Raw genomic sequence first — 25,710 nt, forward strand, 5'->3', positions numbered from 1 at the left:
TTCTCCAACTTCAATGCTACCTTTAGTTGTTCAAACGCAACCTGATGTATCTCCTTAAATTCAAATTTAACATCCTTCCGCAGCAGATCTGTCAATGGTTTTGCAATAACAGCATAACCCTCAATAAACTTTCGGAAATAAGAAGTCAATCCTATGAAACGCTGCACTACTTTTTTATCAACTGGCACTGGGAACTTTTCGACTGCCCTCGTCTTCTCATCACTTGGTCTTATCGTATTCTTTTCTATTATATACCCCAGAAAATTAACCTTTGGTCGTATCAGCTGACACTTTCTCCAATTTATACGTAGCCCATTCATTTCCGCTATCTTCAGTACTTTTCTCAACTTTAACAAACTCTCTTCTTTATCTTGACTACAAATAATAACGTCATCCATATAGACTGCTGCTTCATTATTCTTTACCAAATCTCTCAACACAGCCATTATAAATCTGGTAAACACCGCTGGAGAATTTGAAATTCCAAATGGTACATATAAAAATTCGAACTGACCATTCTGAGTCACAAAAGACGTATATTTTTGAGACTCGACTTCTACAGGCACATGGAAAAAACCATTCGTTAAATCCAACGTGGTGAAATACCTTGCACCCTGCAGTTTCTCCAACACTGTATCCATATGTGACATTGGAAAGTTATCGCGAACTATTTTCTCATTCAGCTTTCGGTAATCACAGCATAGTCTCTTGCTACCGTTCTTTTTCGGTACCAACACTACTGGTGATGCATACTCCGATGTACTTGGCTTTATAATCTTCTGAGCCAGCCACTCTTCCACTTGCTTGTCCACGATTTCCTGTTCACACAACGGTAATCGTCTCGGATGCTGGAAAACTGGTATCTCATCCACTAATACAATTTTCATTTTTATCGGCGCTTCTACATTTCTCTGAGGTTGGTACTTTCCTACCATACCCCTAACATCTCTAGCATGTGCTTCACTGAGATGACCAACATCAATTGAAAACTCCTTCTCAACTTCGTCAATACTTGACATGCAAATGCCTTTATATTCATTAAACAATTCCACGCATGAGGACGATGCTACCTGATCAAGTTTCTTATCTTTATCCTCGCCACAAACTCTACGAACAAATCTTGTTCCTGTCTTAGAAACTTGCATGTCCACGGGATCCAGAATAGTCCTTCCTAAAATGGCTTCAAAACCAATATCCTCGTCTGGAATGACATGAAATTCTACCTCCATTCCAATCTCATCGATTTTCACTGGTATCGAAAAGCTACCAAAAGTTACAACTTGACTATCTCCAATACCTGTTAAACATTTCTCCTGGCCGATCAGTTCAAGATTTCCAAATTTCAAAAATACCCTCCTGCGAATTAAACACAAATCTGCTCCAGTATCAATCAAACCTTGGAATACCAAATTCGCGTACTTAATATCCTTTAATTCCAAACCTGATGGAGTGAAAATACCTGACGGCTTATTGACGACTTCCTTATCTCGAATAATGTTCGTATTCGATCTCTTTTCTTGTCTGGTTTCGACCTTGACATTACAGCTTGCAGCACGGTGTCCTGGTTGGCCACATTTGAAACAACAAAAATCATTTTTGGGACAATCTTTCCTCAAATGCGATTTGTCTCCACACTTAAAACATTTCCTAAAATTCTCTGCCATCGACCCTTTCACCGAACTCTCACTTTTATTACTCAGCGGCCAATTCTTACTCATCGGCTTGGATCCGCCTCTAGCTTTCTGGTAAACATCGATCTGAAATTTAAGCTCCTTTAAGTTTCTAGCTTGGTACAGCATTGCCTTACTTGCCCTAGCGTCTGGTATACCATCCACAAAATATTCGATTAAACTCTCATCATCTAGTTTAATTGGCTTGGCTATCTCCATTAACGCATACAAAAACTCATGCAACGACTCTCCTTTTTTCTGCTGGCGCTTTTGCAACATTCTATGTACTTCTACGGACGACAGTTTAACACTAAACTCATCCAACAGAGTTGCCTTCAACGAATTCCAGTTACGAATATCACGCAAACTACGAACGAAAGATTTTGCTGCACCAACTAACAACTGCTTGGCATAAATGAATAATTGTAATTGACTCCATTGAACAGTAGCTGCGCATTCTTCTAATTCCTCTATCCATTGATTGATGTCGGGGTTATTAGAACCAGAAAATTGTGACACACTACCTTCCACGTCTTTTAGCGTAAACCAAGATTTATACTCTGCCTGTCGCGTACCTGGTTGAACTGCTACGGTATCATCCACTGCTGTTACTACGGACTCATTCTCTGACTCTTCTTCATCCTCAACTGGAAAGCCGTGATGTGTTAATAGTCTATCTTGCAAATCGCGCTTTCGTCCCGTCGTCTGCAACGCAAGCTCTCTTAACTTCTCTCGCAAATCTGCGACTCTCAGTGTCATTATCTCTTCAACTTGCATCGTGACGATTTAAATACAAAATAATTGATATTAGCTTATATCTAAGAAAATGTAATTAAATCAACTTAAACAACCTTATTACTGCTGGCCTGTTAACAATTTTCCAGTTAACATCGATTTCGAAAACGCCTTTAAAGTCGTCACTGTTAACGATCGCTTCTCTGTTAACGCTCACCTTACTATGGGTTTACCCTTGTTAACTCTCGCTTCTGCGCAGAACTTTCCAGACTCCAAATTTGACGCACACACACCACCACATCCAGATCTCGCTTGCCTGTCGATGTCGCTGTTGCCGTCCTCTCTTTGTTGCCTTGCCTTGCTCTCGCCGTTCGCCGATAACTCGTTGTCGCTTCCCGAATCGTCGCTGCTTCTGCTGTTACAAAATGAACTGCTGCTTGTCTTTTCTTGTAGTTGTAGTCTCCGTCCGACGCAGTGCAACACAACAACAATCAATGTTCTTTGATTCTTGCTGTTTGCTGCCGTCGTTTTGTCGCTTCTGCTTCCTTTGGAACGAACGCACTCAGATTGTCGTCTCTGTGCCGCTTGTCTCCTTGTAGCTCTAGCCTCTCAGACGCAATGCACAACAACAACAACGAAGGTTTTGATTCTTGCTGTGTTTGCTGCCGTCTGCCGTCGTTTTGTCGCTTCTGCTCTCTTTGGAACGAACGCGCTCAGATTGTCGTCTCTGTGCCGCTTGTCTCCTTGTAGCTCTAGCCTCTCAGACGCAATGCACAACAACAACAACGAAGGTTTTGATTCTTGCTGTGTTTGCTGCCGTCTGCCGTCGTTTTGTCGCTTCTGCTCTCTTTGGAACGAACGCGCTCAGATTGTCGTCTCTGTGCCGCTTGTCTCCTTGTAGCTCTAGCCTCTCAGACGCAATGCACAACAACAACAACGAAGGTTTTGATTCTTGCTGTGTTTGCTGCCGTCTGCCGTAGTTTTGTCGCTTCTGCTCTCTTTGGAACGAACGCGCTCAGATTGTCGTCTCTGTGCCGCTTGTCTCCTTGTAGCTCTAGCCTCTCAGACGCAATGCACAACAACAACAACGAAGGTTTCGATTCTTGCTGTGTTTGCTGCCGTCTGCCGTAGTTTTGTCGCTTCTGCTCTCTTTGGAACGAACGCGCTCAGATTGTCGTCTCTGTGCCGCTTGTCTCCTTGTAGCTCTAGCCTCGTGTTCGCCAAAATTTCCAAATACACGCACAAATCTCACTTGCAAATGTTGTTGTCTTGGGCTTATTTTCGGACGAGCCCCCAATTTGTAGTAGTTTAAGTTGCTTGATGGCAACGAGTAACATTTATTTGATAAGTATGTTGGACTTAAAATTATAACAGCTCCAAGTTTTACAAGTATGTTTGTGAATAATTATATGCGTGTACGTCTGATGCGTGGCTGAACTGACAACTGACTCATCTCTCTCTCTTGCTATCGGCTCTCTCAGAGCCGATTACTGCTCTATCCCGACGACACGACGAAAACACGACCGCTTCGTGTCTCTCTCTTTCCTTCGTTTCCTACATTTATTTGTTATAAGGGAGCATTTTAAGCGATTAGTAGACTGCTATTCTACAGGTGCCAAAGAGCGTCATGCTCGGCGAGCATGTACAAACAAATATTATAAAGAAGCGCAGCACTGAACTGTGCAAAGCTCTGCAGCAATAAGTGTCGCGCAGTTATGCGCTTAATCACAGGACATTGTCTAAAATTTTGGGGTGCACCCTACAATAATTTATGCCGAAGCTGCAGAGATGAGTTGCTTTTCTACTCCTGCCATGCTCTCAGTGAAAGACGGCTACGACTGTTAGGCACATTTCTCATTAATGAAAATGCAGAAATATCTACAATACGTTCAAGAAGAGTCGCAAACTTTATAAGAATATCCGGATGGATAAGAATAAACTTCACGCGCCAGCGAAACAAATCCACCGGCCGACCCATCCCAAGTGTGTCAGGTTTCCCAATAACCTGGCATCCATCTCTCATCCATCTCCTAACCTAACCAAATATTTTAATTATTACCAAATTCGACTATATATTCAGACAAGTTCAAAGTGCTTAAGCCGTACATTAAAAATAAACCTTAGGGCTCGCGCAAACTCTAGCTGAAAGCCGAGCTGAAAATTTGAAAGCTCCGAAAAAACAAACGTACAGCACCGGTGCAAGTGGGCACATTGCTGACTTATCGATCAAACATGTTTCTTCTTATCAGCAAGCTGAGAGCGGATTTCAATATTTTCTTCCTATGGCAACCATATGATATAGAACAACTGGTTACTTAGACACAGATGTCCGATCCAGCCAGTCCGACTAATGATTTTCGTAGTCATAATATAAAAAAATGTGTGTAACAATTCGTTTGGATAGTTGTTAACAGCAAATAATAGTTTAATAGATACAGACGGACACATATGTAGGTACCAGATTACCTTTCAAACCAGCTGACAGCCTGCGCACCCAAACAAACTCATTATGGCTTACAAAAGGCTCAGATCTTAAATTTTGAAAGCCTCTTCAGTACATTTTAGCATTCTTCTCTTTCAGCTAGGAGCGTGGGCGAGCCCTAATGCTTTCTATGCAGTATATACTAATGTAAGTGTGCATATATGTATGTATGTATATGCCATCTGCAAGCCGATCAAAGGTGCATAAGACGTGTTCCTCGAAGTGTTATAAGTACATTTAGTTTAAGCATTATATGTATATATTTTATTTATATAAAAATTGTATATACATTAAGAATTAATAGAATTAATTGTTTAATTGATATGTATACATACATATTGTATATAAATACAACTTACATATCCGAAATATTTTGAATACAAAACGATATTATTTCACTTTGCATCAATGCTATTTAGGTGTTGAACGATTAGGCACCAGCAGGAAAGGTATATACACGCGAACATACAAGTGCATGTATTTACCTATTACCTATGATATATATATATATATGTACATATTTTAAAAAGGTCATTAGCTAAACATTGAAAAAGCTACTAGTTTATAAATTATAGTGAACACGGTTTGATCTGCAGAAAGGTAATGAAATTATTCGGATGCTTGCAGTCATTTCAAACATTCAGGGGAATACAAAAAATGTACACAATTATGTACATAAGTATGCAAATTAATTAGTGCATTTGCAGATGGCGAGCGAATTATGCACACTATGCATTAAAAGGCATTTTATACAAAGAAGGACAGGCATCTTTTCGCTGGAGCTGGTAATGTATACAGAAAACGTTATATATGTACCTATGTACCTATACATATGTACATATATGAATTGATGCACCAGTGTGGAATAAGTAGGAATAGTCAAATATTTACCGAAATGTAATAATGTGCTTATATATACATACATACAGATGGTATCTGCATTCATATACACGTACAAATATGTTTGGAAGGTTTGTACACACTATACAATCAGTAGGTGTCGTGTTTGTTTAAAGTTTACATGTATAATTTTGTAGTGTCGTGTTTTCAGTTAGATGAGCCAGCAGCATTAAACTTGGTCTTTTTGGGTGTTGCTGGCATGTATGTGGCATTGCCTAATTCATGGGTATGGGTGGGGTGTGATCGCCACATGTAGGAAAACCTGGAGGCACGGGTGGCAGATCAGCGTTAGTGCCGACCTGCAAAATTAAATTCATACCAATAACGATGTGGAATAGAAAATGACAGTGAAAAAGCCAAAAGCCTGAAGAAAAGAACGCTTCATTAGTTTTTTTTGCATAGCAATGTTTACCATAACCAAAAAAAATTACCGGGATTGTCGGCCCTAAAACGGAGCACGACATAGCCATTGTTTGGCACCGCAATCGTATCCTTAGTCGGTGGCAAATTATACTGTCTGTGTAAAAGTCCCCGTCTGTCTAAGTCTTAACGCGTGCTTTAAGTTAATTTTCTTTACTGACGAATCGGGCGATCGGCCAATACCAATAACACTGAACCCGTATCCGTGCAAGTGAAATGGATGCGACAAGTTTGGTTGTTGCACTACAAAAAACAAAGTGTGATAAACAAATCTTAAGGCATTTATTAGGGCTACTTACCTTCGTCCACCAAAACAACTTCCACAATAGCATTAAGCGGTATATCGATCTTATGAGTGCACATGCAGTTCGGACCACAGTCGGCTGGTCGATTATCGCCGTTGCAGAATTGTTCTGGGTTAATATCATTATACTGCGATGTTAGTGCGCTGGTGCTGATAGGTAGGAGATTTCGTCGATAAGCGAAATCACATGATCTCTCCGTGGGTGCCACTGTAATTTGTTTAATTAGATCGTTCAATTTAGCTCTTGTATTTCTTACCCAAAAATCTATTATATGTGTTTGGCTGGAAAAGATCCTCCGCACGGTATACAAAGAATCGGAACGGTAGAAAAATCTTCACGTGTGGCTTCTCTGCCAAAATGCCACGATCTATTTCAAGGGCGTTTTTCAGTTGACTTACGCATATGGCGTCGTTCCGTTGACGGTTGCATTGAGCATCCAGGGGATTCATGACCTTTTTTGTCGTATTTGTCGTTCGTAAAGTTGTACAATTATTTGTGTTGTTTTTTTATTTACAGGTGCAATAAGAAACAGTTTAAGTCGATTTGAAAGTGTCGGTATTTTACACGGTTGAGATTTTGAAAAAAAAGAATATAGAAAAGATATTACATATTACATTATTATTTTAAGTGCGATCTATTTTTAATTTCCTTTCTACAGTAGTTGTCTCTCATTGGTATTGGCCAAAGATATGGAAATATATATGCATATATGATTTAAACGTTGCAAAATACTTATTTTACATAATAATTTTCGTAACCCAGTGTATTTAATTGATTTTTTTTTTTAAATATAATAATAATAATTACTGTGTATATGGTATCAGATTATTTAGTCAGTGCCCGTCTATATATTTAAAAGTCAACAAGGAACTACCTACATATTTATACTAAGATATTCTATACACAATTCTATACAACCCCATAACCCCAATATTGATCAAAAAATTACCAAAATATCCAACTTTAGTAAAAAATTAAAACATGTTAGGGTACTTACCACGCCCTGAGGTATTCCTACATCGTATGTTGGGGGCGCCGACGCAGGCTGATATGGACCACGGGCGTATCGCAGAATGGCAAGCTGTTGAGCGCGACGGATGCCGCACTCACCAAGGCCACGTAATTGTATCCAATATGCACCTACGGGCTGATCCGCAGTGATAACGAAATCGTATCGCTCGCCTTAAATTACAAGTTAATGCAGAGAAAAGTTATTGTTGCTATCAGTTGTTTTTGAGTATATATTGTAAAATATTCTATACTATAGGAACTCGATGATGATTTTATGTTGATGCTGATTATGTCTGAGCTAGCTAGTATTTCTGCTTACCTGCAAAATGGAATGCTGTTCGAAACGGTCAGAAAAGTGAAAGACAATTTGTACATACATCTAATGCATGCATGTATATATGTACATAGGTAAATATATGTATATACAAACACACACGACCAATCAGATAGATAGTTAAAACTTCAACGGGTACATATTGACTAATTTAAATACCCAAGGACACCAGGACATTGACTGATTACACTACTCAACACTGCATTTCCGCTGTGAACCAAACCAACTTTTCCTGATAGATTTGGGGCTTAACAACATTTAATAATATTTTTTCCAACATTTTTGGAAAAATATACACCAAAAATTTGAAAGTTTAATATTTTCTAGACTATAAGCTTAAGCTTCAAAGTGTTTAGGTAAGATCTATAGCTGAATTTGTCAAATGTCTGTTTTATTCACTGTTGTGCATGTATTAGCGGTCAAAAATATTTAATGAATTTTTTTTTTCTTTTTCTAAAAAATCGAAGATTTGCAATATCTAAATTAAATTTTAGTATAAGCTACTATTCCTTCAAAAAATTAATTAGTTTTAGTGCGTCTATTCCAGTGACAAAGAAAAAAGTACCTTATTTAACACAGCTTTTAGAAACTGTTTAAAAAAACATTATTTTGCAAAATTTTTTTTTTTATACCCGATACTCAAAATGAGTATTGGGGTATATTAGATTTGTGGTAGAAGGAAGGCAGAAGGAATCGTTTCCGACCCCATAAAGTATATATATTCTTGATCAGCATCAATAGCCGAGTCGATTGGGCCCTGTCTGTCTGTCTGTCTGTCCGTCTGTCCGTCCGTCCGTCTGTCCGTCCCCTTCATCGCCTAGTGCTCAAAGACTATAAGAGCTAGAGCAACGATGTTTTGGATCCAGACTTCTGTGATATGTCACTGCTACAAAAATATTTCAAAACTTCGCCCCGCCCACTTCCGCCCCCACAAAGGACGAAAATCTGTGACATCCACAATTTTAAAGATATGAGAAAACCAAAAACGTAGAATTGTAGAGAATAACCATATCTTTAAGACTGCGGAATCTGAATTGGATCGTATTATTATTATAGCCAGCATAAAGAAAACAATTTCATTTTTTTCTCGCCTTTCTCTCTCTAACACACACGTAGCATAGGCGGCTTTGCTTAGAGTAAAACATTAGCGTCTAGATCTCAGAGACTACAAAAGCTAGAGCAACCAAATTTGGTAAGTCTAAGTCAGTATGGCTCTCCTCCGGCAGACGCCGCTAATATTAAACGACACGACAAAGAGTGCGTGCGAGAGAGACAGAAAAACAGTCTGAGCGTGACGTCGGGCGCTGCGTAGCCACTGCAAATTGATTTGTTCCTATTGGCTATAAAAATGATCTGATCTGATCCAGATTCAGCAATCTGATAGATATGGTCATTATCTATGATTCTGCGTTTTTAGTTTTCTCGAATGTGCAATATTGTGGATGCAACAGATTTTCGTTCTTTGTGGGGGCGGAAGGGGGTGGGGCCAAACTTTAAGATACACGTTTTATAGTAAGATCTAACAGGAGTGCGGATACCAAATTTGGTTACTCTAGCCTTAATAGTCTCTGAGATTTTTGAATATCCCCAGATTTTTCGTCCTTTGCGGGGCGGAAGGGGGTGTGGCGAAATTTTGAAACAAACTCGTCTCGGTCCGATATATTAGGAGTGTGGATACCAAATTTGGTTGCTCTAGCTACGTGTGTGTTAGAGAAAAACAGGGCGAGAAAATATGAAATTGTTTTCTTGATGCTGGCTATAATAATAATACGATCCAATTCAGATTCCGCAGTCTTAAAGATATGGTCATTCTCTACAATTCTACGTTTTTGGTTTTCTCATATCTTTTAAATTGTGGATGCCACAGATTTTCGTCCTTTGTGGGGGCGGAAGTGGGCGGGGCGAAGTTTTGAAATATTTTTGTAGCAGTGACATATCACAGAAGTCTGATCCAAACATCGTTGCTCTAGCTCTTATAGTCTTTGAGCACTAGGCGATGAAGGGACGGACAGACGGACAGACGGACGGACGGACGGACGGACAGACAGACATGGTTCAATCGCCTCGGCTATTGATGCTGATCAAGAATATATATACTTTATGGGGTCGGAAACGATTCCTTCTGGACGTTACACACATCCACTTTTACCACAAATCTAATATACCCCAATACTCATTTTGAGTATCGGGTATAAAAAGTCCGATCGGTTCACAGCGGAATATAATTTTGAATTATTTTCATTCATATACAATAGAGTACATGAGCTGAGAATGTAAAATTTGGCTATTTTGCTGGTAAAAGATCGATTCTTTTTATCCTTTAACTCTTTTGAGTATCGTAGTAGTAAATTAGTGGTGATCCATAGCCGAGTCGATATAGCCGTCTGTCTACCATGTCTGTCCACCCGTCTGTCCGTTCGTCCGTCTTGTTTGAGGCCTTGTTTTCAGAGACTATAAAAGTTAGAGCAACCAAATTTTGTATCCAGACTTCTGCGATATCACACTGTCACAAATGTGTTTCGAAAATCTCCACGTCCCTTTCCGCCTCCTTAAATAACGAAAATCTGTTGCATCCACAATTTTGATGATACAAAAAAACCAAAAACGGAGAATGTCATCAGAGACCATATCTATCAGATTGCCGAATCTAGATCAGATTACTAATTCTCTCTGTTTCTTTCTCACAAATTCTTCGTCTTGCAGTGTGCGCCTTTTGGCGGAGCGGATCCATACTGATTCAGTACCGGTTTTAAATGTAGAGTCGCGGCCTTAGCAGCTACTCACAACATTCCTGCTCGATTATTTATTTTATGTGACAGTCTGAAAATGAATAGACGATCGCATTCTACGAATTCTATCTTCGATTAAATTGAATCCTTTGAGATTTTTTTCCTAACATATGTCAACTAGCATATATGAAAAATTTTTTTTAATATACAACTTAACGTACCTGAGAAAAAAATGATTGTGTTGACGTCAACAGGATGAACAGGTTCACCATCAGTCGCAATCACAGTCATGCCATGACCCTCGATCGTCACTTGTGCCGGACAGACGGAGGCAAACGCATTTATCATACGGAAACGGTAACGACGACCTGGTGTAATAGTAAATATTTCCAGCGGTGTATTGGTCATGAAACCAGTGTTGGGGTCGCGGAACTGACCCTTGCCATTAATCAGCATTGATTCAGGATCTTGACCTGTGTTGACGGCCAGACGTCCAGGATAGCGTTCTGCCGCATCCTCATGCAACCAGTCGCTGATAAGCATAATGTGAGTGGTCAAATCGAAATCATATAGATGCGAGTTTGGGTCTCTAGAGGGCGGCTGACGTACGACAACGCTTCCGTAAAGTCCATCCAGTTTCTGAAGGCCTGTGTGGGCGTGCCAGAAGTGTGTGCCAGCATTTCCTGTCCACTGGTAACGGAAAGTATTACCTTGCTGAATTGGGCACTGAGTGACGAATGGGACGCCATCATAGTACTGCGAACCACGTTGCCATATACCGTGCCAATGGATGGTGACTTCCATTCCCTCCATATGGTTCTCCACGTCAATGACAACCTTATCGTTTTCGCACACCTGAATGCTGGGTCCAGGTATCATGCGATTCGCTGTAAGTATTCCACGCTCAACGCCATCAGCTAAGACACATTGGCAATGACTCCAAACAGTGTTCGTTGCGTTTGGCGTGCATAACTGGCAAGCGCTGTATGAAAGAATAAGAAACGAGAAAATAAACAGCTTAAAGAAAATGTAGTGGTCTAATTGATATTTTGACTGTAAAGTACCCTATAGCAATCTATTTTTTGTCCACTAAATATAGAAACTACTAATAAGTGTTCACTTTTCAATTGCAGATGGTATTATGGTTTTTGACGAGATGGATGCTTCAGCACAAATACGCTATAGGGATTCTCGTTATGGCAGCTATATTGGTATATTGTTCTAAAATTTTTTTTTTTTTTTTCTACATATACACTTCGACATAGACCGATAAAACTAATAGATGTATGTAAGAACTTGTAAGAACGATATTCCGAAGAATCATTATTGCAAGGGCATCAAATAGCTTCATAATAAAGAAAATTTGTATATCCGTTACTTATTCGTGTATTAGATTTAGATTCGTTTATATGTATATAACAGCCAAAAGAAACCGTTTCCGACCCATAAAGTATACGTATATTTATTTTTTTATGAGCATCAGCACCTGAGTCGACTTAGACATTTCCGGCTGTCGATCCAACCCTCCCTCCCTCTTGTTCATCGCCTATATCTCATATTACTTATGTATAAGAGTATGAGTAACCCAGACTTTTGGGATACTAGTATCAACCTGAACCTGCGCAGAAAGGGCAGACTTTCCAATCCAAATTTAATAATTACCGGATAATATGCATATCATATAACTGTTACCATAAGCTACCATAAACCGACCAGTCTGCAAGAGTAGAACACATTTTCTATCCCAAAATCTATCATTCCTTATCGTGGGTATGATTAGAAATCAAGAACTAACTATTTTATGATCAGTACTTACGCGCCCAGCACGGTGTAGTATTCCAAAGTAAAGTGATAGTAGCATATTCTAGGCGGTTCGCCTTCGCGACAAGCACGAGCACATTCGTCCGGCGCAGAAAGAGCAGGATTGCGTCGCAGTTCAGCAGTCGCACTTGTAGAAAAAATCTAAGTGACGGAATGGAGACTTTGTATTGGGCTCAACTACGGTTCCGGTGATCTTGTTGACTGGATAACGTGCGGAGCTTGGCAGGCTTCCGCGGGAGTTCAGATAGCCACTACCAGCGGTCAAGGATGGGCTACCGCTGGTAGCCCCTGCCACAGGCACTCCAGGCCCCAAACTATTACTATTCAGAGGTACAGGGCGTGGATGCCCGGCACTCAAAGAGGGGTGGGTCTGTACAAGGCCATGTGTTGCCGAATAGAAGGGCGATTCGAAGGGGGTCGAGCTGCTGGGTGTGGCCACGTGCTGCTGCCAATAAGAGCCGGAGGGCGTGAGGTCCGATTGACTGTTCTGAAAAAAACAACGAAAAAAAATTAAATTGAAATAAATTTATATACATAAAACTGCATATCTTAGTAAAACGGATAAGCAGATCTTTGTTGTGGGGCACATCATAAAATTCGTGTTCCATTAGGTGAAAATAGGCCATAAGCTTGTGAAATCTAGGAGTTCAATCTGCTCAAAGATTACGCAACTCTGAGGTGATTTGTACCCAGTGGCATGTCTTATACTTGCTCTGTTCGCAGAACAAAATTACGATCGGCGACGTTGTGAGCTGCGGCAAGGGCCGCGGATATTTCTTTTATACCCGGTTTTTAGACAGTATGTATGTGATTGCAATATATTTTATACGTAATTATATGTAAGCGCCGATAGCTCTCTCTCCATCTCCCATTGAAAATAAACATTATATAGGGGATTTCACAGAAGCCTACACACAAAATTTTGTGAGTCTAGCTCTAGCTGTTATTGTCTCTGAGACCGACAAGGCTATATCGAACGGCAATTTATGCTGATCAAGAAAAAATATATGTTATGTTCACGCTTCCTTCTGTGTGTTGCTCTCATTGCTTTCCTCCACAAAAAGAATATATACATCACTAAACTTTTCGAGCACCGGTTATAAAAAGGTGTTGCTTTTAATGTGTTGTAGTTGTATATACTCATGAGTATATTTGTGTCTTGTATTGTGACTTCAAACTTAATGATACATTTTTTCTTTACTTTACAGTTGTCATATTCAAATCATTAATTAACCCTTTGACTACCTCTTCCCATAGTGTGCAAGGTCTCTTGAGATAATTGCCTGCTTACACCCTCCGAACATACTCGTACATAGTACATATCATATGTGTGTATTAGTTGTATTGTTAAAATATTTTTAAAGTCTTTTTTTATTATAATTAAATTATTCGAATTAATGAACCTTTTTATACCCGATACTCAAAATGAGTATTGGGGTATATTAGATTTGTGGTAAAAGTGGATGTGTGTAACGTCCAGAAGGAATCGTTTCCGACCCCATAAAGTATATATATTCTTGATCAGCATCAATAGCCGAGTCGATTGGGCCCTGTCTGTCTGTCTGTCTGTCCGTCTGTCCGTCTGTCCGTCCGTCCGTCTGTCCGTCCCCTTCAGCGCCTAGTGCTCAAAGACTATAAGAGCTAGAGCAACGATGTTTTGGATCCAGACTTCTGTGATATGTCACTGCTACAAAAATATTTCAAAACTTCGCCCCGCCACTTCCGCCCCCACAAAGGACGAAAATCTGTGGCATCCACAATTTTAAAGATATGAGAAAACCAAAAACGTAGAATTGTAGAGAATGACCATATCTTTAAGACTGCGGAATCTGAATTGCATCGTATTATTATTATAGCCAGCATCAATTTCATTTTTTCTCGCCCTGTCTCTCTCTAACACACACGTAGCATAGCCGGCTTTGCTTAGAGTAAAACATTAGCTCCTAGATCTCAGAGACTATAAAAGCTAGAGCAACCAAATTTGGTATCCACACTCCTAATATATCGGACCGAGACGAGTTTGTTTCAAAATTTCGCCACACCCCTTCCGCCCCCGCAAAGGACGAAAATCTGCGGATATTCAAAAATCTCAGAGACTATTAAGGCTAGAGTAACCAAATTTGGTATCCGCACTTCTGTTAGATCTTACTATAAAACGTGTATCTCAAAATTTCGCCCCACCCCTTTCCGCCCACACAAAGGACGAAAATCTGTTGCATCCACAATATTGCACATTCGAGAAAACTAAAAACGCAGAATCATAGATAATGACCATATCTATCCGATTGCTGAATCTGGATCAGATCAGATCATTTTTATAGGCAATAGGAACAAATCAATTTGCAGTGGCTACGCAGCGCCCGACGTCACGCTCAGACTGATTTTCTGTCTCTCTCGCACGCACTCTTTTTCGTGTCGTTTAATATTAGCGTCGTCTGCCGCAGGAGAGCCATACTGACTTAGTATCGGGTATAACTGTAGAGTTGCGGTGTACGCAGCAACTCACAACGTTCCCCTCGTTTTCAAGTGTATTGTAGTAGTAAGTAAAACCGGCAAAAATCTTCCATAAGGATTTAATTTTTAGTTATGTATATATTTTCTACAGTGTACATTTATAATATAGTATATTAGAAAGTGTACGTATAGCCATATCTTAAACGGTTAATTTTATCTTCGAAGCATAAAGAATTAAAATATCTTAAAAATTTCAAATTACTTAATTCAAAATATTAACATATTGTTATAACTTACATATGTACATATATCAAAGTGTGAGATAATTTAACATATTTTTATACCCGATACTCAAAATGAGTATTGGGGTATATTAGATTTGTGGTAAAAGTGGATGTGTGTAACGTCTAGAAGGAATCGTTTCCGACCCCATAAAGTATGTATATTCTTGATCAGCATCAATAGCCGAGTCGATTGAGCCCTGTCTGTCTGTCCGTCCGTCCGTCTGTCCGTCTGTCCGTCCCCTTCAGCACCTAGTGCTCAAAGACTATAAGAGCTAGAGCAACGTTGTTTTGGATCCAGACTTCTGTGATATGTCACTGCTACAAAAATATTTTCAAAACTTCGCCCCGCCCACTTCCGCCCCTGCAAAGAACGAAAATCTGTGGCATCCACATTTTTAAAGATACGATAAAACCAAAAACGCAGTATCGTAGAGGATGACTATATGTTCTAGAGTGTAAAATCTCAACCAGATCGTATAATTATTATAGCCAGAATCAAGAAAACAATTTCATTCTTTCTCGCTCTGTCTCTCTCTAACACACAGGTTTTCATGGTCGGTTTTGCCAATTGCAAAATATGAGTTCAAGGATCTCAGAACCTATAAGAGCCAGAGCAACCAAATTTGGTATCCACACTCCTGTGATATCGGACCTTGACCGTTTCGCGTCCAAATTTCGCCACACCCCTGCCCCGCAAATGACCAAAATCTGGGGCATCCACAAATCTCAGAGACTATTAAGGCTAGAGTAACCAAATTTGGTATCCGCACTTCTGTTAGATCTCACTATAAAACGTATATCTCAAAATTTTCGCCCCACCCCTTCCGCCCCCACAAAGGACGAAAATCTGTTGCATCCACAATATTGCAGATTCGAGAAAACTAAAAACGCAGAATCATAGATAACGACCATATATATCAGATTGTTGAATCTGGATCAGATCAGATAATTTTTATAGCCAAAAGGAACAAATCAATTTGCAGTGGCTACGCAGCGCCCGACGTCACGCTCAGACTGATTTTCTGTCTCTCTCGCACGCACTCTTTGTCGTGTCGTTTAATATTAGCGTCGTCTGCCGCAGGAGAGCCATACTGACTTAGTATCGGGGTATAACTGTAGAGTTGCCGGTGTACGCAGCAACTCACAACGTTCCCCTCGTTTTTTTTTTTTTTTTTTTTTTTTTTACTCAAGAATTGATGTCCATGCGGAACGGACAGAAGACAACAAAAGTCCAAAAAGTAACAAAAAAATTGTTAACTAGGAACCAAAAATTTTTTATTTTTTAACACAGAATTTCTGATTTTTTTTTTTTCCGAAAATAAAAACTTAAATTTTGGATGCTCCCCACTCGAGGCCTGGGGACTAAATGGTAACATTTGCTTTTCATTGTATTCGAGTAGAAAGAAGAGGCATTCGCGCTCAGGAATTTCGAGCGTATTTTCAATGTCGGATAAGGCAGGTGAACAGTTTCAATGGAGCAACGGCCATGTACTTTCAAGTCTATTGTTGTCTGTCTTGATTTAAATTTAAATGCATGCATTTCATATACTCGTACTCTGGTGCGTATGCTATACTCACAAAAAGCAAAGGCCGAACCTTAAATTATAAACTACAAATCTTTTGAGAGCCTCAGAGTGAAAGTTTATCGGTAATTCATTTATTTTTCAGAAATGACTGGCTCTAAAATATATACATATATTATGCATATTATGTATTATGTATATAGAAATAGACCATGAATGATTTACAGCTTCTCAATGGTTTTAATGCGAAACGAATTTCATCTATAAGGTGTATGCAAAGAGCTTGAATGTTGGGACTGTCCGGTTCGAATAAAGTAAGTTTTAACTGAAATTTGTGGCTATTCGTTTGGGTTATAGCCACCAAGGTCAGCTTACATTGGCCGCGCCTTGTAGACTTTTGTGCTGGTTCAGTCCGGTAAAAGTTTAAATTAACTTTCACTTTGGCGCTGTAAAGAATTACTAAAAAAATCTAGTATGATTTTCGTTTTGTACACTTGTAGGGTGACTGGAAGAAGTAAGCGTCTTTGACGCTATAAAGTATATACATATGTATGTATGTATGTGCGAGTATTTACATATTATGAATTTGTTGTATCATCAACAGCGGCGTCTGTATAGCTATACTTTTTGTTTTGAGGACATACATATATGTACGTATGTACATATGGACACATGAATGAACATTCATATACATATGTATACAAGAGGCGAAAATAGAAACAGTGTATTCAGTTTGTGCTCACTGGTATTCTTGCTTCTCGTTAAGGTGCACGTGCGAGGAGTTGTGCATGCTTGCATGCTTCTCAGTTGCTGTTTACTCACTCAAGCAAACAACTTTCATGTTGAGAAACAGAGTTGCACACATTCTTTTGGCGATCTAATGTTGATACAACAAACTTATGTAGATATGTAAGTTGTTCTTCGAGCTTCAATGTTAACAATTTTCGTTTTACGTTTTTACGTATGCAAATTAAATAACTGCGGTAGCGGATTGGGGTTTTAAAAAGTTTTTATTTAACTTCTAAGTTTACAGATATAGATTTGAGTTGAGGGTCACAAAGGATTCCGGACAAAGGGTTTGCGCGGTCTTAGTTTTTTAGCTCGACTTTTCGGTGTCGCTTCTGGATCAAGACTGACTTGAACTTTTTTGATCTTTGCATCGTCGATCCCTTTCGGGAATAGTTTTTTCTTTAACATTTCAATTGATTTCGCCATCCCGAGTATTGGATTTCGTCATCCAAAGAGAGAACTGTAAAATGCCTAAAGTGCAGGATCTGCAGAAAGCCGGGTGTGAGATTGTTTATGAGAAGCCGGGTGTGGGCAAACATTGGTTTTCCATTTAGGCGAGTGTCAAAGATTGGGATTGTGGCGGGAGCCATTCAGATTGTACATCTTAGAAATCAATTAGGCGGAGGCCCAAGATTGAAATTGTTTTCGGTTTGGAAAGCCAAAGATTGTTTACAACTCGTATAAGAGCTCAATAGAATTGGGTACGTTAACTCCCCCCATTCTTAAATGTTTCGTCCGATACATTTTGAAGTTCTGATAGAGCTCTAATTTCTTCTGACAGTATTTGAATGCTGCTTTCCACTATTTCTTCTGACGGTATTCTTATTGATTTAATAAGTACAAATTTGGTTAGTTTATAGCCGAAGTAAAATAACATTATCAATATCAAAATGATTAAAAATAATGCTGTTAATGGTAAGGCCGTATTACCTAATGTTATAAGGGGATCTAAAATATTAACATTATCAAAAGAAAATTGCTTATCATTCGATTGTATATAATCAACTAATTCAAAAATCGCTATAACTATGATGCGATATACATCTTAGAATTTTACCCTTATCATTTATGTGGGTTATATTATTTATTAAAATTGTGTTGTTAAATATAAGGAGATACGAACCTAACAAAGTAGTATTGTCTACGAATATTTTTGCCTGAAACTAATATGGCACCATCCTGAATGATGTCTATTTCTTTGTTTTTTCCCCTTTTTTTAGTGCAGTTGGCTTTAAAGCTATTAAGTAAATTGGTGAAACAGGTCTTCTTTAAATTTATTTGTGCGTAATTGTTAAAAGTTTCACTTATAAAATTATTCATTAAATAGTATTTCTCCTTACATTCACAAACTTTTTCACTTATAACTAACATTCCATCATTTTGTGAGATGGCTCTTGCATGGTAAAACTTGCAAATATCTTTAATTTGAGGATATTTTATATAAATGATTATTAAATCTGCATTTCGAATTATTTTAACCGTTGCAATGTCCAGCAGATCAGACAGTTCAACAGGATGTTTTTCATGCTTATAAATGTCCTCTATTTCGTTTTTTATTTAAAATTTTTGTATTGAAAATGTTTACTTTTAAGAGGGTTATGGTATCAACTATATTTAGTAGGTCAAAAGTTATTAATTTCAAACGATGCTTTCTCAGTATCGTTTCTTCATTGAAGATGACATTTTTTTTTATGAATTTGATAGCAATTCAATTTCTTTTGAAAAATTTGTAATTTATTACAAATTGTTTATTATTATTTTCAGTTAATTTATTTACTTTATTTTGTATTTTCAAAAGTCGTCATGATCAGGGCTGCCTGCTTTCCATTTCCAAATGGTACCTAATTCATTAATTCCACTTTTATTCCGTTTTGGAACTAATTCTGAAATCATTAATTTTAATAGACTTAAGTCCATTGATATTTCCCACTCATCGTCTGAATTAATTGATTTGTTGACATATTTGGATTCTATATCAATTATCTCTCTATAAAAAACTCAAATTAGTAATATGGAAAAGTTCAGCATATGTTTCATAAGTGTAAACGTCTCTGTCGTCTTTGAGCAAGAGATAGTCACTATGCGTATAGTCAATTACTTCCGAAGTCGTCAATAATAAATAAATAATAATAAAAGTCAGTATAAGTATATCCGCATACATTTTCTGGAAAAATGGAAAGCATTTCCTTAATATTTAATGTTATCTTTATGTATAATTCTGTTTCTATTGTTGATTATAATTTTATTCGGTCGATTTTCCTTAACTACCTGCTTTTTGTATCGGGATTGAAGTTTATTTCTTTCCCGAATTTCTTCTCATAAACTACTTCTCCTATTTTATATTCTTTTTCTCTTCTATCATTGTTATGTAGCTTAAGCATTTTGGTCTGAGCTTCCTTGAGTAATATTGGATTATTCTTGTTCTCTATTTTGTTATACAATATGTCATATGGCATTTGATTGGTCGTTGAATGTATCGTCAGATTATATTTCAGTGTGGAATGTACCCTTTCTACCTGACCATTTGAGGTGCTGTGTCTGGGATCAGCATAATAAATAGTTAAGTTACTTCTTTGTATGAATGATCTAAATTGTGCTGAAGTAAAGCTTGGTTCGTTGTCAGTCATTAATGATGTTGCTAACGGAAAGTGTTGCAAAATTTCCATTACCTTATTTTCAATGTTTAATTTACTTTGAATTTCTTGACCACCAAGTATTTGGAATAAGAATCTATACAAGTTATGAATGTTAGGTTTTGGGCATAGTATATGTCTAAATGTAATTGATCTCCTTCTTTTGCTGGAATGGGAGCTTCCCCAATTGGAATTTTTACAGGGTGTCTGTGATATTTGTTTTTGTTACAGATCTCACAATTTTGTATATATTCTTTTAATTTTTTGTGCAGGTTTGGCCAATAATACAACTTAGTTATTTGTTTGTAATTTTCGTCTAGTCCTCTATGTGCTCTGCAATGTGTTTCTTCTATAATTATAGCTTTATCTTCTGAATTTACTACATCTTGGAGGAACTTTCTCGTGAAGAGAAATTTATTTATGAAGTTTTCCTTTAGCTTATTTTGGATAAGGTATAAATCTTCTAAAGTGCAGTGTATTCCTGTGTTTAAGTGAGGCTGAATAAATTCCTTTAAAATGATTAGCAGATTGTCAACCGTATCAAATTCAATAATATGTCGGGTTTTTTTCATAATCTTTTACTAACTCATGAACTGTGAATCTCCTTTGCGCTAATAGTAGCTGCTGTTTAAATTGGTTTTAGAGGCTTGCTAGTCTCTTGAATGACGTTTTCAAAACTACTCTCTGCTGATGCTGAGTATTTATGTCTGATTCTGATTCTGTCTGGTCGACATCACTATCTGTCATATGATTTATTTTAATCCGAGATAAAGCGTCCGCTACTACGAGCCTGGCTTATAAATGATTTTTTGGTGTGAAACTTTCTATGAAGTAATACCAACGTTTCATTTCAACATTTGGATTTTTTTGCGACATTGCAAAGGACAAAGGTTGGTGATCTGTATGTATTTCAATTCCACTCACTCCGTACAAATAAATTTCGCAAATTTTTTTAATGCCCATACAATAGCTAATAATTCTTTTTATTAGTAGCATATAATTGCTCGGTTTTACTTAAAGTTTTAGAAATAAAATGTTATGGGATTCCCCATCTTTGTGACAAAACTGCACCTATTGCTATGTCCGATGCATCTGTGGTTAATGTGAATTTTTTATTGTAATCTGGTTGTACTAATTCAATATGTGCTATTAAACTGTTCTTTAAATTATTAAATGCTCCAATTGCTGGTTCATCCAGCTGTATTAATGTTTTTCTTGGATGCCCTTCGTGAAACTTTCCCATTTACTCCACTCAGATATTTTGTTAATGGTTTGGCAATTGTGGCATAATTTCGGACAAATTTTCTGTAATACCCTGTTAGTCCTAAGAAGCTACGTAGCTTTCTGATATTTTTAGGAATTGGATAGTTTTGTTATTGTGGAGAATTTGTCTGGATCTGTTTTAATGATATTTTGGGAAACAATGTATCCCAGAATTTGGTTTCCAATTGAAAGAATTTAGACTTCTCTAGGGAAATTTTCATATTAGCGTTTTGCAATATCTGTATTATATGAATTAGATCTTTATAATGTTGTTCTATAGTTTTTGAAAATATTATTATATCGTCCATATAGACGTGACAAGTTTTCCCAACTTGTTCTCTAAGTATATCGTCCATTGCCTTTTGGAAAATCCTGGGAGCGTTTGTCAATCCCATAGGCATTCTTAGAAATTCATATTTGCCGTTATTTATGGAAAAAGATGTTTTTTTCAATATCTGATTCCCCTCATTAAAATCTGATAGAAACCTGACTCTAAATCAATGGCCGAGAAATACTTTGCCTTACCTAAATTGGCAAGGATTACTGAAGGATCTTGCATAGGGTATCTATCCGGTATGGTGTTTTCATTAAGTTTCTTAAAGTCTATTACTAATCTATGCTTAGGAGTTCCGTCCTCATTTACTCCCTTCTTTGGTACTACTATTACCGGTGAATTATATGGGCTTTTACTAGGTCTGATTATACCTTCATCTAACATTTTATTTTTTTTTTTTTTTTTGGATTTAAGTTACCAAGCTACCGTGAGTAGCGTGGGATTATTTGGCCGCCCGCCTTTTTGAAGGTGGAAATTGCCAAGTCGAAGAAAAGAAGATGTTGGAGTACTGTTTTATAGCTTTACATCAATTTCGTCGATGAAGTCAATTAGTGTTTGGTACGCGGTATCAAAGAATTTGTAAATATCATTATATTTTCTTAGAGATGGGAAGTCTTGCCTTGTTGTCTTGTACTTTGTACAATTGAAAATTAAATGCGAGGCGTTATCGATACTATCGCATGTATCACATATGTTACTAGGAACTACATGCATTTTGGCGAGAGTGTGCTATCGAATGCGTTACCACTAAGCAGTCTGTTGATTCTTTTAGCGTCAATGGCTTTAAGCTTAGTTTTTATTTAGGAACCACGGTTTGGATGATGTTGAGGGGAAAAGCGAGCAGTAACCTCGGTGCTTGATACTAGCAAACTCGGCGTATTCTCTCTCCCATTCTGCTTTTTAAGATTCTGTGTATTTCGCACATAGCGTCTTTAAGCTTCCATTTAACCACTGTGTATTTTCCTCGTCTGTGGGCTTCTTTGGCTGCTGCGTCAACTGAAGTGTTCTGAGGGATGTTAGCGTGTCCGGGAATGTAGTGAAGCTCTACAGTTCTTAGATGTGGATTTTGTTGGATCTTTTCTCTGATTTTGTAGGCGATAGAGTTATCCTGAATGTTCTTCGCCAGAATGAGGGCCCGTTTCTGCTGTCTGTCAGGAGCGCGACACGAGGAAAATTGTACAAAATAGCATGGTCTAATGCCTTCTCGATAGCAAGGAGCTCGGCGGACAACGAGGAAAGGGTTTTGTGCGTGTAATAGCTATCTAAAAAACCAGTCCTATCGTGCAGGAAAGCGGCGCTGGAATGCCCATCTGCGACTGACCCATCCGTGTAATATATTTCAAAAACCACCCTTTGTCAGCTGATCCTTCTTTTCCCCGTGGAGCAGCATGGTACCTGCCTGGTCTATAGCGTGCTTGTTAGGTGCAGAACCCTTGAAAAATTCTAAGTCGGAGCTAATTTTAGTGCAAAATGAAGCTGTGTTCTCGAAAACCTCAACTCTATCTATTATGCTGCCAAACTCCCGATATGCCTTAGCGTAGCCCTATTTGCTGACACTGTTTCACTTGCTGGGAGATTATATGCAAACACCTTAACCAACTCTTTCGCCGCCAGGAATCTCATCCTGTAGTCCGGGGGAAGTTCTCCTGCCATGTGATATATGATAGGAACAGGAGTGCAGATTATCAGACCCAGCGACTTTCTGAAGGTGATGGTTGCAGTGGGATTTGATTTTGGCCAAGGCAGATTTGGACAGGTTGCAGAATGATGAGCACGCGTACTCTAACCTACTTCTGACAAATGCCTTGTAAAATATAAGCCCTCTTTTGGGGCTGATACCATAGTGACACCCACTGAGTAAATCTGAGAAACGCACAGTTTCTGTTCGATTCCGAGATGGCCAGATCAATGTGACCAGAGGCTGAGTTGTTTGCTGTGATAGTCCTGCCTAGGTATTTGATCTGCTCTACTTGTCTGATCTCAACTCCTTGATGCGAGATATTTAGCGCAGCTCTACGATTGTTGAAGTAAATCACTTTAGACTTCACCGGATTGAATGACAGGTTTAGCCTATTGCATTTTTCTTCGAACTTATCTATACTGTCTTCCAGCACACCTTTCGCAATGGATACGTCTTTATGAAAACAAACTATGAAAAAGTCATCAGCATACTGAAACAGTAAGCAGTTATGACTGTTAATATCATGTAGTTCGGCTGTGTAAATGTTAAAAAGGGTTGGGCTGAGACAGCTACCCTGGCTAACACCTCTGTTCACCTCTACCTCGCTTTTGCCCTTTATGAGAATTCGTCTGTTAAGGAAGCTGGAGATCCAAGCCGTGAGGCTTGTATTGAACCGCATATCCCTCATCCTGTGCTCGAGTGTGTCCACTCTTACGCAGTCGAACGCTCTTTGTAAATCTAGGCAAGCTGCGACAACCTGACAACCCTCGCCTTCAGCGCCAGAACTTTGTTGATAAGGTCGTTGATGCAAAGAGCCGTGGACCTGTTTCTCCTGAAGGCATAGGACCTGACCGGCAGCAGGTCACAGTTTGCTATGTGCTCGTCCAACTTTAACTTTATCAACCCCTCTATGGATTTAAACAGCGTGTTAATCAAACAAATCGGCCTATGGTTTTGGAAGGAAGTAGGGTCTGCATTCTTCTTGGGGATGGGTACCACTTTTATCCTGCGCCAGACTTCAGGGATGACGCCACTCAGCCATACTTTATTTATAATTTCAAAAATGTCTTGTTTTTTTCCCACTTGGTAGCTTTTGAAGCATCCTGAACGAGATGCCATCAGGGCCTCTAGCCGAATTGGGGTTCCTGGTTTTTAGGAAGGCCAGGAATTCTTCCAGTTCCAGGGGTTCCGGGTCGTCTGGTCCTAGCAAAGGGGCAGGAATTTTCTTAGGGGCCTACTGTTTGACGTGGATGGGGTTACTTTAACCATATTGAGAAAGTTTTTGTCATCTTCGTTCGTTCCATTTGTTCCCTACATTTTTGATTTGACCGTATTTTTTGATGTTCTTCACCCTGCTCCACATAGAGGGCGATGAGGAGACCTCTTCTATAAACTTGGAAAAGTTGCGCTTTCTAAGATTTTTTACGTGATTTTGTAGATTTTTGTCAGCTTCTAAGGTTTGCTCTGGCATCAGCCAATTTTTTGGTGAGGTAGAATTTTTGCTGCAAGCGTTTCTCACGCGAAAAAGTTTTTCCGTTTCCTCGTTCCAACCATTTCTTAGCAACGTACTTGTTCTTGCTTGGGAATGTGACCGTGTTTTTTAAGGTCAGGGATTGCACTTTTTCATTGAGCTCCTCCAGCGTTGTGAAATCACTTGCACCCAGAATCCGGGCTATTCTGTTGTGAAGGATCTTCTTGCCTTGGAGGGGGGCATTTAGGCCTTGCACTGATAATACAATTGGGAAGTGGTTGCTGTTCGTAATTTTTGTTTTGAGGACTTGCCAGTTAATAGTTCCATTTCTGTAGTTCGAAAAAGAAAGGTCAAGAACGGAGAATTGAGATGGGCTCCTGGAGAAGGTTGGCGAACCGTCGTTTAGGCAGATAAATCCGGCCTCCGGGTGGAATTCTCAATGCTGCGACCCTTGCGATCACAGATCGGACTTCCCCAGATAGAAGACCTAGCGTTGAAGTCCCGCCCACTATTGAGGGTATGTCAAATTCGAAAACTTTTTTGTGCCCGATTTAAACTGCGAAACTGTTGTTGATGGCGGTGCATATATGCTAAAAATATTGAAATTGCTCTTGAGGTTTAATGTTTTTATTCCTAAAATTTCCAAGTCGTTCTCTATTTTTAAAATGCTGAATTGAATGTTTTTCCTGACGTAGATGCCAACCCCGCCGTAGCCGTCCTCTCTGGGCCTGCAGAAAAAGTTATAGTCTAAAATGGTGCAGTTCCGCGTTGTTCAACACCCAAATCTCTGAGAGGATGGCAATATCTATTGCGTTCTTGTCTAGGAACATTGAGAGGAGCTGTTTGTTGTTGTAGTGTGTCAGACTTTGAA

The 25,710-nt window shown here is 38.8% G+C and overlaps 1 pseudogene; it reads right to left on the reverse strand.

The window, feature by feature from the left end:
* Positions 1–5,824: 5,824 nt before the first annotated feature.
* The window catches only part of LOC117191712, a 47,555-nt pseudogene continuing 27,669 nt past the window's right edge, over positions 5,825–25,710 (reverse strand).

The sequence above is a fragment of the Drosophila miranda genome (assembly GCF_003369915.1).
Source record: "Drosophila miranda strain MSH22 chromosome Y unlocalized genomic scaffold, D.miranda_PacBio2.1 Contig_Y1_pilon, whole genome shotgun sequence".
In the NCBI taxonomy this organism is placed as follows: domain Eukaryota; kingdom Metazoa; phylum Arthropoda; class Insecta; order Diptera; family Drosophilidae; genus Drosophila; species Drosophila miranda.